This window comes from Colossoma macropomum, unplaced genomic scaffold (genome assembly GCF_904425465.1).
Source record: "Colossoma macropomum unplaced genomic scaffold, Colossoma_macropomum, whole genome shotgun sequence".
Classification (NCBI taxonomy): Eukaryota; Metazoa; Chordata; class Actinopteri; order Characiformes; family Serrasalmidae; genus Colossoma; species Colossoma macropomum.
This window is the reverse complement of record NW_023494809.1, coordinates 12,436,508-12,452,103: the sequence shown is the minus strand read 5'-3', so window position 1 is coordinate 12,452,103 and position 15,596 is coordinate 12,436,508. Positions and strand designations below refer to the sequence as shown.

The following is a 15,596-nucleotide window of genomic DNA, read 5'->3' as shown; positions in this document are numbered from 1 at the left end:
CTCGTTTTGCGGTCACCATGTGTTGGACAACCAAAACGTCCAACGAGTTGAATCTGCAGACATGAATCTACAAATATTTAGTGTCAAGTTTTGACCAGCGTGCTTATTGTTTTACTGTTTAACAAATAGCTGAATCCATCCTAAAATATTTTATATAAAAAGCATCCTTTTTAATGCTTTGGATTCCCGTCACTAATCCCGTTCCTCATCTCGCGATATCACAACGTGATCTCATTTCTTCACCAGTGAGTACGTTAGCGTTACGCCGGCAGAAACTCTGAAGGATTTGGGGCTTTTTAGGTATTAGTTGGCATTAGAAAGTAAAGGCTCCGTTTCAGTAGTTTTTACTGACTTACTTGTGAATTATAACTACATAATACAGCTGATTTTGGTCAACTAAACAGTCAATTTCAAACATTTTAGAGGACGGCTAATTAACACGATCACTTATTAAAGAATTAAAAGCTACCGAGAGCAGTCCGTGCAGCCTAGATTAATCCGTGTCTGAGGATTATAACAGAACGAAGTAGGTGACATACACAACACAATACTGATACACACACATGCTTATATTTATAATCCTGATTGAGTCCAACTCCAAGACTCAATTATGATTTGTAACTCCTCTCAGGACTAATGATAAAGTAATCCCTGCCTTATTACACTGAGAGTAAATGAGGTTGTTCCTTGTTGTTTTATATTGTTGTACTAGGTTGGTGTTTCTCAGCAATGGACACCTGTTTGCTGGCTATCTATGTGATGGAGGCTGCGTCTAAGATCCTGGTGTGGGGACGTACATACTTCAGGAACCCCTGGAATTATTTGTGAGCTGACAAACCTCTGATGAGAGTAGTCAACATGGTCTTATGATGGCAGCCTCTTCCTGCAAGTTTCCATTCATTTTTATATGTTAGAATGCCAGAACGTATTTAATAGTTGTTTTTCTTGTTTCTCTCAGATTTTTTTTATTATGCTCATGAGTTTGGTGGACTTCTCGCTGTCACTGGTGCAGTCTACAGGAGGTTTTAGCAGTAGACAGGCCTCCACTCTCTTCCGGGTGCTCAAGACTTTCAAAGGAGCCCGAGCAGTCAGAGCTTTACGTTTGCTCAAAGTGATCCGGTAAGGAAAACTACACACCCGTTGTCATGATGTGAAATGATCTTGCTGAGACTTAAAGGAACTGCAGCAAGACTCTATGGGGCCAAACAGACTATCGTATGGGGCAACACTATAAAATCACAGGCCTGTTGTCTGCATGCTTGTAGCTAGGAATGGTATTGGCTGTTTTTTAAGTTTTTTTTTTGGATTCGAAGGTTTGAAAGACTTGCAGACAAGCACAGATTATTAACTCAACTGATTAGGCCAGTCCCAAAGAATCTCAAACCCCACACCTGTAAAGAAGGACTGTGTGCTGTGTGAACATCACATTTAATGAATTTTTAAGCCAGTGAACATAAATATGGTGTTGCGTCTGTTCTGCTCTTATTGACTTTCATATTTGTAAAAGTAGACCAATCGTATGGACCAGACTTGCATGTGTCCATGTTTTTTTTAATGTATAATAATAACTCGAGGGCCCTCTCTTTTTTTCTGCCAGCTTCTTCAAGAGTCTTCAGGCCATCCTTTTAACCTGCCTTCAGTCTTTCCGGTCGATGAGCTCCATCATCATCCTCATGTTCTTGTTCCTGTTTATTTTTGCTGTTATATTCCGGGAGACGTTTAATGAGTCAGACCCGGAACACTTTGGAAGCATATTCAGGACCATCTTCACCCTCTTTCAAATCCTTACGCTGGATGACTGGTCTTTGATCTATATGACCAACAGAGACAACGGTAAGGGGTCATCTCTTTTTAGGCATCAACACATTATGTGAAAAGCAAACTCAGGAAAGTCATTGCTTTCATTGAAAATTGTGAATTTAGCTAAATCTTTGACCTCGATTTGATTGGATTACAATTCACAAAATCTTGAATGTTATGATGGTTCGATTAAATTATTTTGGTAGGATTCAGTATTTTTAAAAAAATTCACTGAATATACAGATGCAACTGGGGGAACTAATTATTTGTAAACTAGGCAAATATAGATAAAAGACCCAATGCACTAATTCTTTTCTGGGGGAGTGGCGAGGGGGGTGACGTTTGAAAATAGCCAAACAATATTATTTCAGCCAAATTACCATATTCTGATAGATGCATAGTGATGTTTATTAAAGGATGTAAAGTATCTGAGTATTTACCTGTGTAACTGTGATTTTCTGTCACTGGAAATTTGACCTTTTTTTTTCTTCTCCATGTTTTTCACAACCAACAGGAGCACCTCACATCATTTATTTCCTTGATCTTTACATCTTGGTGGAGTTCTTCACTTTCCTCAAGTAAGTTACCTGGAATGACTTCACAGTTTTAAATCAGTTTCCATTCTGTGAACCACATGTACAGTACATGCTGATGTCTGTAACGTTCTCACAGTCTTTGAATTGTGTAATAGAAGAACATCAAGGCAGCTTAAAGGCATTTTGCTGCTCATCCCACCACTCAGTTGAACTGAATACCCTCATATGGGCAGCAAAATGTCTTTTAGGTTTACATCACAAGCCTGACTGCCTTGACCGATCACTAGGCAGTGAATGCTTACTTTTAACTTTTCGTCTTCGTAGTCTCTTCATTGCTGTGTTAGTGGACAACTTCCAGCTGAGCATCCGCAAAAAGAGGCATTTCAAGAGTCAAAAGGTACACAGAGTTAAAATGGAGAATAATCGAACATGTGTAATGTTTCTGTGTTCTAACTAAGCTCTTATTTTAGTCCCCAGGTGCGAATGAGAAAATTCAGTCCACCGAGAAGGTAGTAGAAGGTAAGTGTGTAACAGAACACTAAAAAAAAAAATGTATAACATCTCCACGTTTTTCAGCTTTTTGCTTTTTAAATTGTATCTTAAGCCTTCACTAATAACCTGGAAAAAGTCTTTTTGCGAGTGTCCACTTCATAGTTTCAGTTTTGTATTCCTTCAACAGCAAGCATTTTTTCATATAGTCGTTTTCACTGTGTATAGATTTTGGAATCAGTTAACAAATGTAGCTCTTTACGGAACCCAGTATGACAAGAAGTGAGGACAGTCTGTGAAGCAAAGCCTTTAAAGCAGATAGTTAATGTATTTGTGTGTGTGTGTGTGTGTGTGTGTATATATATATATATATATATATATATATATATATATATAAATGGCCTCCTCTTTAATTTACACATTCTGTATTTGTTGTTTGGATCTCTCTCGCTTCAGCAGTCCTGGAGATGAGTCAGTCTGAGATAGAGGAGGAACTCTACAAGGAGGCTCTCAGACATGCTTCAGTGAAAACAAAGCAAGAGGTGAGAGAGACTGCTTCAAAAATACTTTTATGTGGCTACAACAAGCATGTCAGTGTAGGATCAGTATAGAATCAATAAGAATATGAAAAAACATTGTCTAAAAGGTTTTTATTGTTTACATTTGTAGGAAGATACAATTGATAACAAGGCATCTGCAATTACTGGCCACCATGGACCAGCATATGCAGAAGTACAGATCACAAGCTTGTTTGCTGGACAATATTGTGGAAACTTTTCGAGGAGCTTTTCGATATACATACCATTATAATAAGCTTGACTATCAAAAAGATTTGTTGCTTGTTAAACATTGTATTAAAATTCTTAAACATTCAGAATTCAGTATGCAGCTTTAGTATGCAAATCTTTACACAAGCATTATTCAACTGTATATGAACTGTACTTCTCTTTACTGGTCACATAGAAGTTACTGACACAGTTGTTGTTGTTGTTGTTTCAGGATGAGGAGACCAAAAGTGACAGTATTGAGTAACGTCAGACCTCCAGCCTCCACCAGCCCATTCCGGTTCAGAGCGACATCCACCAAATAGCACACACACAAGCAAGCACACCTCCATCACCACTAAAGCCTGAAAGCAGAAGACAGCAGTGTGATTAATGCTCAGCAGTGTGTGGTTGCATGTTCATCTTTATATTAAATCGAATAGACTTCAGTAAACACATCCACATGTGCAGACATCAGGGAAAGGGTTGGAATTTGTGGTAGGAAACGCACATTCTTTGGCCGAGATGCTTGTGCTATAGTGAGATAAGTAAAAAAGGACAAAACAGAAGAGAAGCTGTTGTTCAAGTAACTGACAGCACCTGAGGACAACAAAATGTAAGTAAAACAAAATCAAATGAAACAAGAATTAGAACTGATGGTAATTGAAACAGCCAATAGAAAAAAAACCTATTGGGTTTATTTTCACAATTATATTTTGTGACTATATTTTAAGGTTCTTACCTTTAGACTTACACTCTAAGACAAGTGTGAAACTGCTGCACAGTTAAAAGACAACCCCATTTCCGAAAAAGTTGGGACGCTGTGAAAAATATAAATAAAAACAAAATACAATGTTGTGCAAATCATTGAAACTCTATATGTAATTGAAAATAGTACAAAGACAACATATGAAATGTGTGAAAAAAGTGAGAAATTTTGTTTTTTTTGAAAACATATATCCCCATTTTGAACTGGATGCCAACAACACGTTCCAAAAAAGTTGGGACGTGTGCAATAAAAGGGTGGTTAATTTGTGTAATGCTAAAAAATACTTAGAGGATAACTGACAACAGGTCAGTAACTTGGGTATAAAAAGAGCATCCCATAGAGGCTGAGTCAGAGGTAAAGACAATGAGGAGTTCACCACTCTGTGAAAGACTGCATGATCAAATAGTGCAGCAATCCAAGAATAACGTTTCTCAACGTAAAATAGCAAAGAACTTTTGCTTTTCATCATCTACAATATATAATAACATTAAAAGATACAGAGAATCAGGAGAAATCACTGTATGCAAGGAAAAGGCCAAAAACACTATTTTCTGGCCTCTTTAGGCCTTCAGGCGCTACTGTATTAAAAACAGACATGATTCTGTAGTGGAGATCACTGCATGGGCTCGGAAACACTTCTGAAACCATTGTCTGTGAACACAGTTTGTTGCTGCACCCACAAATGCAAGTTATAAGTCTAAAATGCAAAGAAAAAAAAAACAAAAGCATTCAGAAATACTGCCACCTTCTCTGGGCCCGAGCCCATTTAAAATGGACTGAGGGGAAGTGAAGTGACCTGTGGTCCGACAAATCAACATTTGAAATTCTTTTTGGAAATCATGGACGCTGTGACCACTGAACTTGTTATCAGTACACAGTTCAAAAGCCAGTATTCATGATGGAACAGGGGTGCATCAGTGCACAGGGCATGGTTGACGTGCACATCTGTGAAGGCACCATTAATGCTGAATGATATATACATGTTTTGGCAATATATGCTGCCATCCAGATGATGTCTTTTTCGGGGAAGGCCTTGCTTATTTCAGCAAGACAATGCCAAACCACATTCTGCATGTATTACAACAGCATTGCTCCATATTCAAAAGAGTCTGGGTGTCACCCACTGAAAATATTTGGCGCATCTCGATGCATCTTTTTTTCCATACGTGATTTCTATTTTCTTACTGTCTGAGGACTTTGTACTTTTAAAGCTAAGTATTTGTAATGATCCATAATGCATTTATGTCCAATATCTCCTATTAATAAAACAAATGGAAGTGATGTGGCAAGTGAACTGGAAGGCTCTCATTCACTGCTCTTGTTTGGAGACGCTGCTGCCACTCATCTGCGATAAAATGCGCTGCTAGGGTGAAATAAGATCCAGTGATAATGGATGACCACGCAGCACATTATAGCCGTCCTACCCGTTTTCTTTTAGTGATTTTATAACTTCGGTTTTGGTCTCGTGGTAGGGAGGGGGAGGGGTCACTTTGTCAGTAAAATATCTTCGAGACGGTGTGCAGACTGCAGGTCACCTAGCAACGAGGTTTCGCCTGGCTAGTAGCGAACGAAAAAGGAAAAGAGAAAGACAGAAGAACATTTGGAGACGAACGGACTTATTCGCATTTATAAGCAACGTAGTTGGTTTCCTGATACGTTAAATCTGCAACGAGAGACTGTCAAACACTAAAAAGTTGCGAAGATGAAGTCGCTTCTCTTTCTAATTTTCCCATTCCGCCGTTAATGGTGCCGCAATTAACTTCGGAGCCTCAGTCAGAATTTAAGGTGGAACGGGAAAGTTCAGCAAGAAGCTGGCGAATGAGAAGCAACTTCAGCCTCGTAAAACAGCCGAAAGCTGAGAGACATTTTACAAGAAACTATTCAACTTTTGAGGAAAAGTTTTCTGGCAGAGATGGAAAAAAGCGGCTATAGCTGAAGCTTAAAGCAGAGTAGAGTAAGTCCGCGTTTTCGTTTATATTGTTTAGTCTATACTAGGACATTATTACATACTGAGACATACTGGACATTAAATGTTGTGGCTCCCAAGGTGGTTTGATTTTTGTTGAAAGGTTTAAAATGTTAACATTTGTGTTGGGACTCCTGATCTAACCTGGCTTTAATGCAGAGGCTGCCGGTCGTATTTCTCACTCACCCAGTAGTGTTTTTGTTATGTGCCGCCACAGACTGTCCGGGCGCTGCACTTCCAAGTTCCGCCCTTTGCATTCCGTCAACATTACGTTGAATGAATCGATTCAGAATCGTGCATATCCGCATCGAGATGCATCTAAGAATCGATTTTTTTCCCGCACCCCAAGATGCTATGGAAACAAATGAACTTCCAACAAGATTCAACACTCAAAATATTAAGCCTTTAAGGGTAACAGTGAAGTAATTTAGTCAATGTAAAGTGTAATCAAAGTAAAAAATGTTCACTTCACAGGAGAAGGAAAAACATGCTTGTCAGAAAAATCAGTATTATACTCTGCTGATGATTGAATGACCATATATCGTTATGTTTAAGTCAAGAACTCTGTAGGTAAAGGAGTTCAGACAGAGTGCACTGCGTACACTCTGGGGTCAGGTAAAGGGCTCTCTTGTCAGCAATAAGTGAAAACAACAATACGCAAAAGGGGAACTTGACCTCTGGGTAAACTCAAAGAAACGGGATGTGTCAGGTAATAGATAAACAGAAGTTAAAGAATAGTTCAGCTGAGTAAGAGTAAAACGTACATTTCCGAAGGCATAAGACAGGGCATATGTGATCTTTACTATAATGTGCTGAATTTCTTGATCACAGGTTTCTTTAGCTTGCTTAACGTCCTGCAACTTCTCCTTCAAGATCTTCAATGCAGCCTTGACATCAACTTGTGAGGGAGATTCCAACAGCTTTCCAGCTTTATTCAAAAAAAAGGACTAAACTAGGAAGCCTTTCCAAAGACTTTATAATATAAACTATAAAAACACTATTTGACCAAAAATACAAAAGATATAAAAGATACAATGGACAATGAATACAAAAATACAAATGGGTATGTCCATCAGACTATCAGACTGTAATAAAAGACCAGTAGTACAATTTAAAACACGCATTCTCTTGAGGGAAGCTGCCTACATATCATTGTCAAATGTCCACTGATTAACCTCTGAAATGGCCACCAGCAGGCCCAAAGTTTTACTACACACTTCTATAACCTAAGAATAGCTCAGCTAGTTTGCTTTGTAGACTGTGTAGTTACTGAATAATAAGCCTTAGTGCATAATAAGCCTGGGATTTTAAGGGATTAGGAAGTTAATTTAAAAAAAAAAAAACTTTAAAATGCCTTAATTAAAAAGTCACTGAAGTTTTGCCAGATGTCCTCCCCTTTGCTTTTATTTTAGTAGATAACTTACAAAATTGCTGGTTTATGCTAAAATTTGACATGCAGACTGGTGATATTACATCTTATTAAAGATTATTTTTAAAACAAACATTACACATGTAGTATGTAAACTTGTTAAGGTTTTAAAATGTACTATTCACCCCTCAGTTCATACAGTCCATATCCAGAAACTGTAAAAACATTCTGATTTTGTGATATCACAAAAAATTCAGCCTACAGCTGCATCACAAACTCATGTTATAAGGAGTATGGTGACCAATCAAAACATAGAAAATTTACTTAAATAATGCCCTGAAGGCACAATAACAGAAACAGTCTGTCTAATTATGATAGAGAGAGAGTTTGGAAAATGGTCATGTAAAAATGAATTCTGATGTTTAGTACGTGTCATAAGTGGACCTCGGGAAAAAATGAAATACATGAAAAATGCGGTGTGGTGGCCGACACGACTCAATGCAGAGTACAAAGAAAAACACTAAAGAAACTCATAAACACGACGCAACTTCGGAAAACACTACATCAACATAACTACACCTGAACTATTTTATAAAAATGCGGCCAATACAGAAAACATATGCAACTTCAGAAATGCTGCAAATCCAGTCGTAACACAGCAGAAATCACTAAGGGAAGATGATAAGAGACTCACAGTTAACTTGGCTGGCTGGTTAGCTCTGACGGCATAAGGTTTTTTTTGTTTGTTTGTTTTTTTTGTATGTATGTATATGTATATTTGTATGTATATATTTGTATGTATGTATGTATGTATGTATGTATATATATATATATATATATATATATATATATATATATATATAGTTGTGCGTATGGATGGGAAAGCTGCAAATAAATTGCCCTTTTTGTGATTCATAAAGTACTCTGAACTGAACAAATCTGAATACCTATCGCTGCTGTCGGAACAAAACGTCGTAATTGAAAATTGAAGCTGCCCTTTACAACAAGCTAGAATTTCATGATGAATGGACCAATAGAAATGCTCCAAAATTTTTGGAGAGAAAAAGTAGTTACATTAACTTCTATTTAATGTTAAGAATGTTTTTCCTTCTGTAAAGTTACCATTTTGGAAATATGAGGTTTTGTTCTGACAGCAATGCTGTACTAGTAATCAGTCATTTCTGGTGCTGCTATTTTAAATTTTACATTTACACTCTACAGCTAATTCTCACTATGATACTGTGATATTAGTTATCTGCTAAAATAAAAGTTAACTTACTTTTATCAGTGAATGTTTATGCTGCATAGAATTGAACGGTTTGAATGGTTTCATCCTTTTTGAGTGTGAAACGTTTCCGATGTGCTGTGACTGACTTTGCAGTGTTTCTGAAGTTACATGTCGCTGCTCTCGTATCTCCATTTTTCAGTTTCCGACATAATATGAAAATACCTGATGCCTCTTACATAGTGTGTACATTTTATAATGAATAAACCAAAAGAAATGGCCCAAATTATTTTTGCAAAAAAAGTCTGGTTCCCATTGACTTACATTAAACGTAAAATATGTTTTTTCCTTCTCCTGTAATGTTCTAATTTTGGAGATACAAGGTTTTGTTCCGACAGCCGTGATGTGTTTTCCGTACTTCCAGAGTGTCTGTAAAATGTAACACTGGTGTAGTCCTTTTGATGAGAGAGTTTTCAGAGTGCAAACAAATTTTCAAGGTGTTTGATTATTTTGCCAAGCATTTGTAAAATGCAGAGCCTATGCTGTCTTTTTGATTAAAGTGTTTGATGTGTTTGCAGCCCATTTTTTATTCTGCAGCGTGTTGGACTTTGCCGGCCACCCATAATTCAAGACATGGGCTCTTTACATATCAATCCAATGTGTAATTGATAAAACTGAAGAGGCCCCCACAGGAAATGCCAAATACAGGAAACCAAGGGAATACAACTTTTGTACATTCATTCAGATTATCACTGGTTCTGTGGTCATAAGATAACAGTGCAAATGACAAATTAATCACGATGCATAGCTTAGTGTTCTTGCTTGCCCTCTTATCATGAGCTGCTTCATCAGCTGGAACGAACCTGTGCTTCCTGTGTTTTCTAGAAGTCTGGCAAAATACACACGCAAGCTGCTCCTCATACATGCAGAAGAGTTGGAGCTGCTCCCTGTGTGAACTACAGCTGTGTGGACTCTGCTCTGCTGCAACTCTTTGTCGTTACTGCGTAAATAAAACTGCTCCTCTTCAGTAAAACAGAGTTTAAAGACGCTTTTCTTCTTGAAGTTTCCAAGTTCCCCCACCGAGCGAGCCGTTGAGTCCGTTTTACCTCACGAGGAGATTCAAACTTGGCTCGCGCCAACGTCCCTCTCACGCGCGTGCTCGAGACAGGAAAAGGTGCCCTATGAGTGATGAGTAAATTCATTTTCGCTTTCCTTTCGGCAAAAACGAAAAAATAATCAAATTAAAAAAGAAACCAAGATTCTGGGAAGAGAGATGTAAAACCAACTAAATGAATGTTTAAAAAGCTCATACGGACTGAAATAGTTTGAACTGCAGTCCAACAATAAAAAATAACTATTAAAAAAATGTAGTTTTCAGACCTTAGATATTTACAAGAATTGGGTCATTCTACAGAAATGTCCACTTTTGGAGTAGCAAGATGACTTAAAGTGTATTTCTTTTTCTAACTCAGACCACGTTATTACAAACTCATCGGCTGTATAAATACACAAAAATGAGAGCTTAATGATTTTTTACCCCTTTTGTGCGTTTATTTAAAGGTCGCATGTCCCGCTTCTCGTCACTGGTGTTAGCTACTCCTTTGGCAATATTAAAGGCTTTCATGTACTCAGAGTTACAGAAGAATAATGATAACGCGACAAATCAACATATTATTATTCTATTTATTTTATTCAGGTTTGTTAAAAGTTTGAAAGTTGCGCAACCATGTATTTGCTATAACTATGAAAATATTTGAAAAAAGTTATTATCATTATTATAACTTTTCTTTATCATGATAAATAAGTAGAGGGAAGGTAACACCAGTGATCATTTTTATGTAAAACGCTTTTTCTTGCACATTCTTCATAGATCTTCAAGAAGCAGGTAAAGGGGAGTCAAGTAATATCATCAGTGTGATTTTTATTTCAGAATTGTTGATAACACCAGTGACAGGACTCCCGATGACCTCTACTTTCATTAAATATTTTATAATATTTATTTGGCATTTTGTTATTTTATGTCATTTATATAATATATTTGATAGTTATGTATACCTTGTTGCAGTTTAAACAGAAAATGTTTTTGACCTCAAAATACGGCACTGGACATATGGACATTTCCACAGAATCACTCAAATATGTTATGATATATTTAAACCCAAGTCATTATTTGAGATAGTAAAAGTATAAATATATAGAAAATCTTCATTTATAGGGTACTTTCTATTGGTGATGACAAAATGGAATGTTCAATAATTTGTTTTAATGTACTAAACATAATTAGAGTATAGGATCAGCGCTATGGCAGTTAGAATTGAGACTATGGAGGCATATGTGATATTATTGCTCTTTTAAAGACGTGTCCCACAGTTTTTAAGCCATGAAAATGAGTGTATTCTTTGTTCTATTCCTAACTTAGCCAACAAAAACCATGATAATTCTTTGTAATTTTTTTGTGTTGGTGATTTTATTTGCATTAAGCATAAAAAACAGCATGTCAATCCGGTGAATTCATAGATGTATTATTTTTATGTGAAATAACTATTTTAAATTGTAAAATGCATTAAAATGATTGTTTTTCATATGTTAAAATTATTTCAAATATATAGATATAATTTTATTTTGATAATAAATCTTGTCTCTAGATTTTTTGTCTGTGGTGTTACAGAAACATGAAAATAATCCATTATTTCTTGGATGGAAATGTAAAATAACTAAAAATTAAGTTTGTAATTTTCCATATACAATGCAGAAATAAAACTAAACCTAAAGAAATAAAACTAAGGTAGTGTTAGACTACATTTTAGAAAAGCTCAGATTTGAGTAATTTTGTCAGTGGTGTTACGGTCAGTGGTGTTACAACTTTATTGATGTTCTATATAACAGACTACATTTTACACTCGAATTAGATTTCAGCATATCCTATTTATCACTGCAATGGTAGAATGACCCATATGTGCATTATATAACAAAATGTCTACTGGACAGTGCTGGTTTCCTGACCCTCTCCAGTGATTGAAGATGGATTGGGTAATTGTTGACTGACCTGTGTGACGGTAGTATATGTGTTGCTTTATCTACTATGGAATGTGGCACTGATTTATTGTCGGGCCTCATCTGAAATATACATGATAAACTGCAAAGTGCACTGTGTTGATCTGCTTTATTCAAAGTGATTCTAGTGACTCACATGAAATACATCTGAAATCTAACAAAATTAAAGAAACAGAATAAAAAAGAAAGGACATACATTGTCATGTAAAGCAGTGTTTTGTTGGAGCTCTTTGAAGGCTGAAAATAAGACATGTTCAGCCACTGATGACTAATACTAGCCTGTTTTATTCATCACCTAAGCTGGCCTTAAAGCTGGAGTTGAGACTTCGCTTAGTCATTCTGTCAGTCAAATGGCAAAATACTGTGTGATTGTTACTGTTATTGTTAAGGGGTCCAGCAACAACATACACACACACACACATATATATATATATATATATATGCATTGAATAGTTTTGTTTGTATTAAGTAAATATATTAGAATGGAGATGGCCGTTATCTCTTTCTTACTGTGGCCTTGTTTCTACATGCCTCAAAGTTTTAATTTCTGGTTTCAGACGTCACATTAAATCAAACGGAACAGAATTACAGCTCAGAATTAATGTTGCTCAGTGACATATCCTCCACGCTTAGAACAGAATGTAAGAGAAGCAGTCATAACTCTCATTTGAGGTAAAATAAAGCTGTCTACTACATAATTTGAAACAGGTCTATTATTTCTGCCTATCCCTGGTTCTCCTGGGGCATGAACATCACTGTTGCAGTGCAGTGACTGAAATGGAAAACTGTAGGTTCCATTTAGAATGAAAAAAAAAACAGTTCCCAACAGTTCAATGATTCAATAGTTAGTCTTTTTGTCCCTGATGTTTGGGTGAACATTTGAATGTACTTTCTCAGTTATGTCGTGCCAAAGACATTATAACAGAGGAGACAGCAGTGGTTGGAAAATAAATGGGACCACTTGTAACGCTGACTATCACAATATGGCATCTGTTTATGGGGAAAGTCCCAGCTTTGGAAAAAAAAACCACATCGGCTTGCTGGTGAAGCCACAAGCGAGAAATGACCCCTTAGTTATGAAGATCTGCGCAGTAGCCAGAACAACACGAAAAAACACATTTCACGTGTGTTATTTGAGCCAAACAGTACAAACTATTCATGAGATTCTTGTCAGAGTTTACCAGTGACTTCATATATTTTAAAGTGGTAATTTGGCCTTTAGTTTTGAATTTTAGGTCTCTCTGCATTGAAGGAGTCTGGTCCTGTATTATTACAGGAAATAACTGCCAAGATGGTCACTGAGTGGGCGTACTTTCCTAAAATGACTTTGGTAGTGCTTAACTGTTGTTTTGCTGGTGTAAAAATTATGAGACTTCCCGTTGGCTAAAATATATTTCATTAAAGCAATATATAAGTCAAAGCCTGAATTCACATGTATTGAATTTTAAATACTGGGGTGATAAGTGGTAACTAAGTGGTAATTTTTTTAAGATCTTAGCGTTTATTTGACTCTTTAGGGCTTAATCCGAGTCAGGTGTAGAAAACTCCAGAGCGTAATGAATTATGTAACCTTGCATGGGGGTGGATCTGTTATGCTTATGGACTTGTGTGTCAACCAGAGGCACAAGAAATGTGGGGATAAGGAGAAGAAGTTGTAAATTACAGGGCAGTAATCAAAAACATTCCTCAACATCAACTTTTAACTACTTCAAGAAATTAAAGATTAAAGTTTTGGAATTGCTCTTACCCCACCTAAATCAAGAATAGAAAAACTGTTAGCTGGCTACATGGCTGATTTCATCCAGGGTGTATTAAAGTTTATTTATTCCATTATGTTAAATTCTGCAAATAAATAATGATTGTCCATTAAAATTTGCAGAAATATTTCATACATATGTGTTCACTTCTTTTCACTTGGAAAGTTAACAAAATATAAGATGTATAATTTGACCAAGTGTGCCAAAACTGAAATGTGCAATTATATATATACAGCTAATGGCAAAAGTTTTGACACCCCTTGTCAAATTACATTTTGCTGATTTTCACAGTGAAAATAAGTTAACATATCCTCTATAGAGAACAAACTTCTTAAATTATTTACTGAATTTATTATATTGTGAAAGATAACAGAAACAGAAATATGGCATGTACGAGGTTACGGCACATTTAATATGTTAGGTCTTATTTTTTCCTAATGTGTATAAATTTACTGAGAAAAGCAACCTGTAAACAAGTTTGAATGGTCTCTTTTGTTGCTTAGGGAATGTTTTTGCCTTATAAATTGAGCATGTATCTGTGTATTCCTTGAAAGAATACTTTTGGTCCAATTAATGAAAAAAACATATTCTGATACTATTCTCATGTTTGATGAAAATGAGGTGCTTTTCCCAAGTACTGTGATGTTCTTAAGGAAATAAATGGTTGTTTGATGTCTAGTTTTGCATTGAGACTACGAGACTAATGTAGCTAACATGTAGTAATTTCAAATAGACATGCTTATGTGGTTTCTGACCCTGGTAATAACCACATTCTGTTGACTGTAAAAATGGTTAAAAGTATGTTGCACAGCTAAAGCATAAGTAGCAGTCATTTTGAAGCCTGAATTATGTCTGCAATTTTACAGGTAATTACACAAAATTACAAAATTGTTATCCATAAAAAATGGACAAAAGTGCACATAAATTTAGGCTTCAAAATGGCTGCTGCTACTGTTTTAGCTATACAACAAAAATGTTTAGTTGTTTATTCTTTTCTTATGTACTTTGGTTATTTGACCTTGCTTTGGTGGAACATTCGTCATGCATATTGGTTACGAAACCTTGCTTTGGTAAATCATTTCATAGTTTCCACCAAAAAGTCCCCAGAAGAACCTGCAAGAAAGAGGAAGTAGCCACAACAGTGCCAATGAAACAAGCACCGGCTGATAAGACAAGCATAAATTAGCATAAATGAAAAATTACTATAAATAGCAAAAAGCCAAAAAGGGACAAAACGTTAGTTAAAAGGGTCCTTAGTTATTTGTCTGTAAACTCAGAATTATTGTTTTCTTCTTTCACCAGTAGGCGTTTCAAGACAGCCCACACCAGAATGCAGCATCAGAATGAAAGAGGGCACAACGAAATGTCCTTCCAAGGGGAGCATCTGAAGTTTGGTCAGCTTCAAAAAAGGATTCAGAATAAGTATCTAAACAGATATCAATTTGTCCCAAAATTCCCTCATCCGGTTGAGTTCTACGTGTCCAATCTACGGCATGATATCAACTTTAGCAGCTTCCAGGCCATCCTAAATGATGGTGGATTTAAGAAACCTGGAAATGTCATCAGATCCACCCAGAGTCTGGTCTGGTGGAGCTTAGCCATTTCAGAGGGTGACATTGCAGATGCTGAGAGGCGTTTCCTTGGTAATGCCTGGTAAGCCTAAACTAATGATGCCCGATGTAGTTCATCTGTTTCTCTGTATACTTTGTTAGCCCTCTTTTTCCCTGTTCTTCGGGGGTGTCAGACACAGCAGTGCAGTACCCAAAGAAAGCTACATGTGCGTTGACTGGTCATTTTGGATTGTTAATAAAAGGGCTACAGATATTGACAGATTTTGCAACCTTGTTCCTATCACCACTACTGTAAA

At 36.5% G+C, this 15,596-nt stretch overlaps 1 long non-coding RNA gene across 1 annotated transcript; it reads right to left on the bottom strand.

The window, feature by feature from the left end:
* Positions 1-3,571: 3,571 nt before the first annotated feature.
* Positions 3,572-10,029, bottom strand: LOC118799216. Its single transcript, XR_005006099.1, has 3 exons — positions 9,782-10,029; positions 4,332-4,410; positions 3,572-3,954 (listed from the first exon to the last, which is right to left on the bottom strand). It is a non-coding gene; the product is annotated as an uncharacterized LOC118799216 (long non-coding RNA).
* Positions 10,030-15,596: the final 5,567 nt, after the last annotated feature.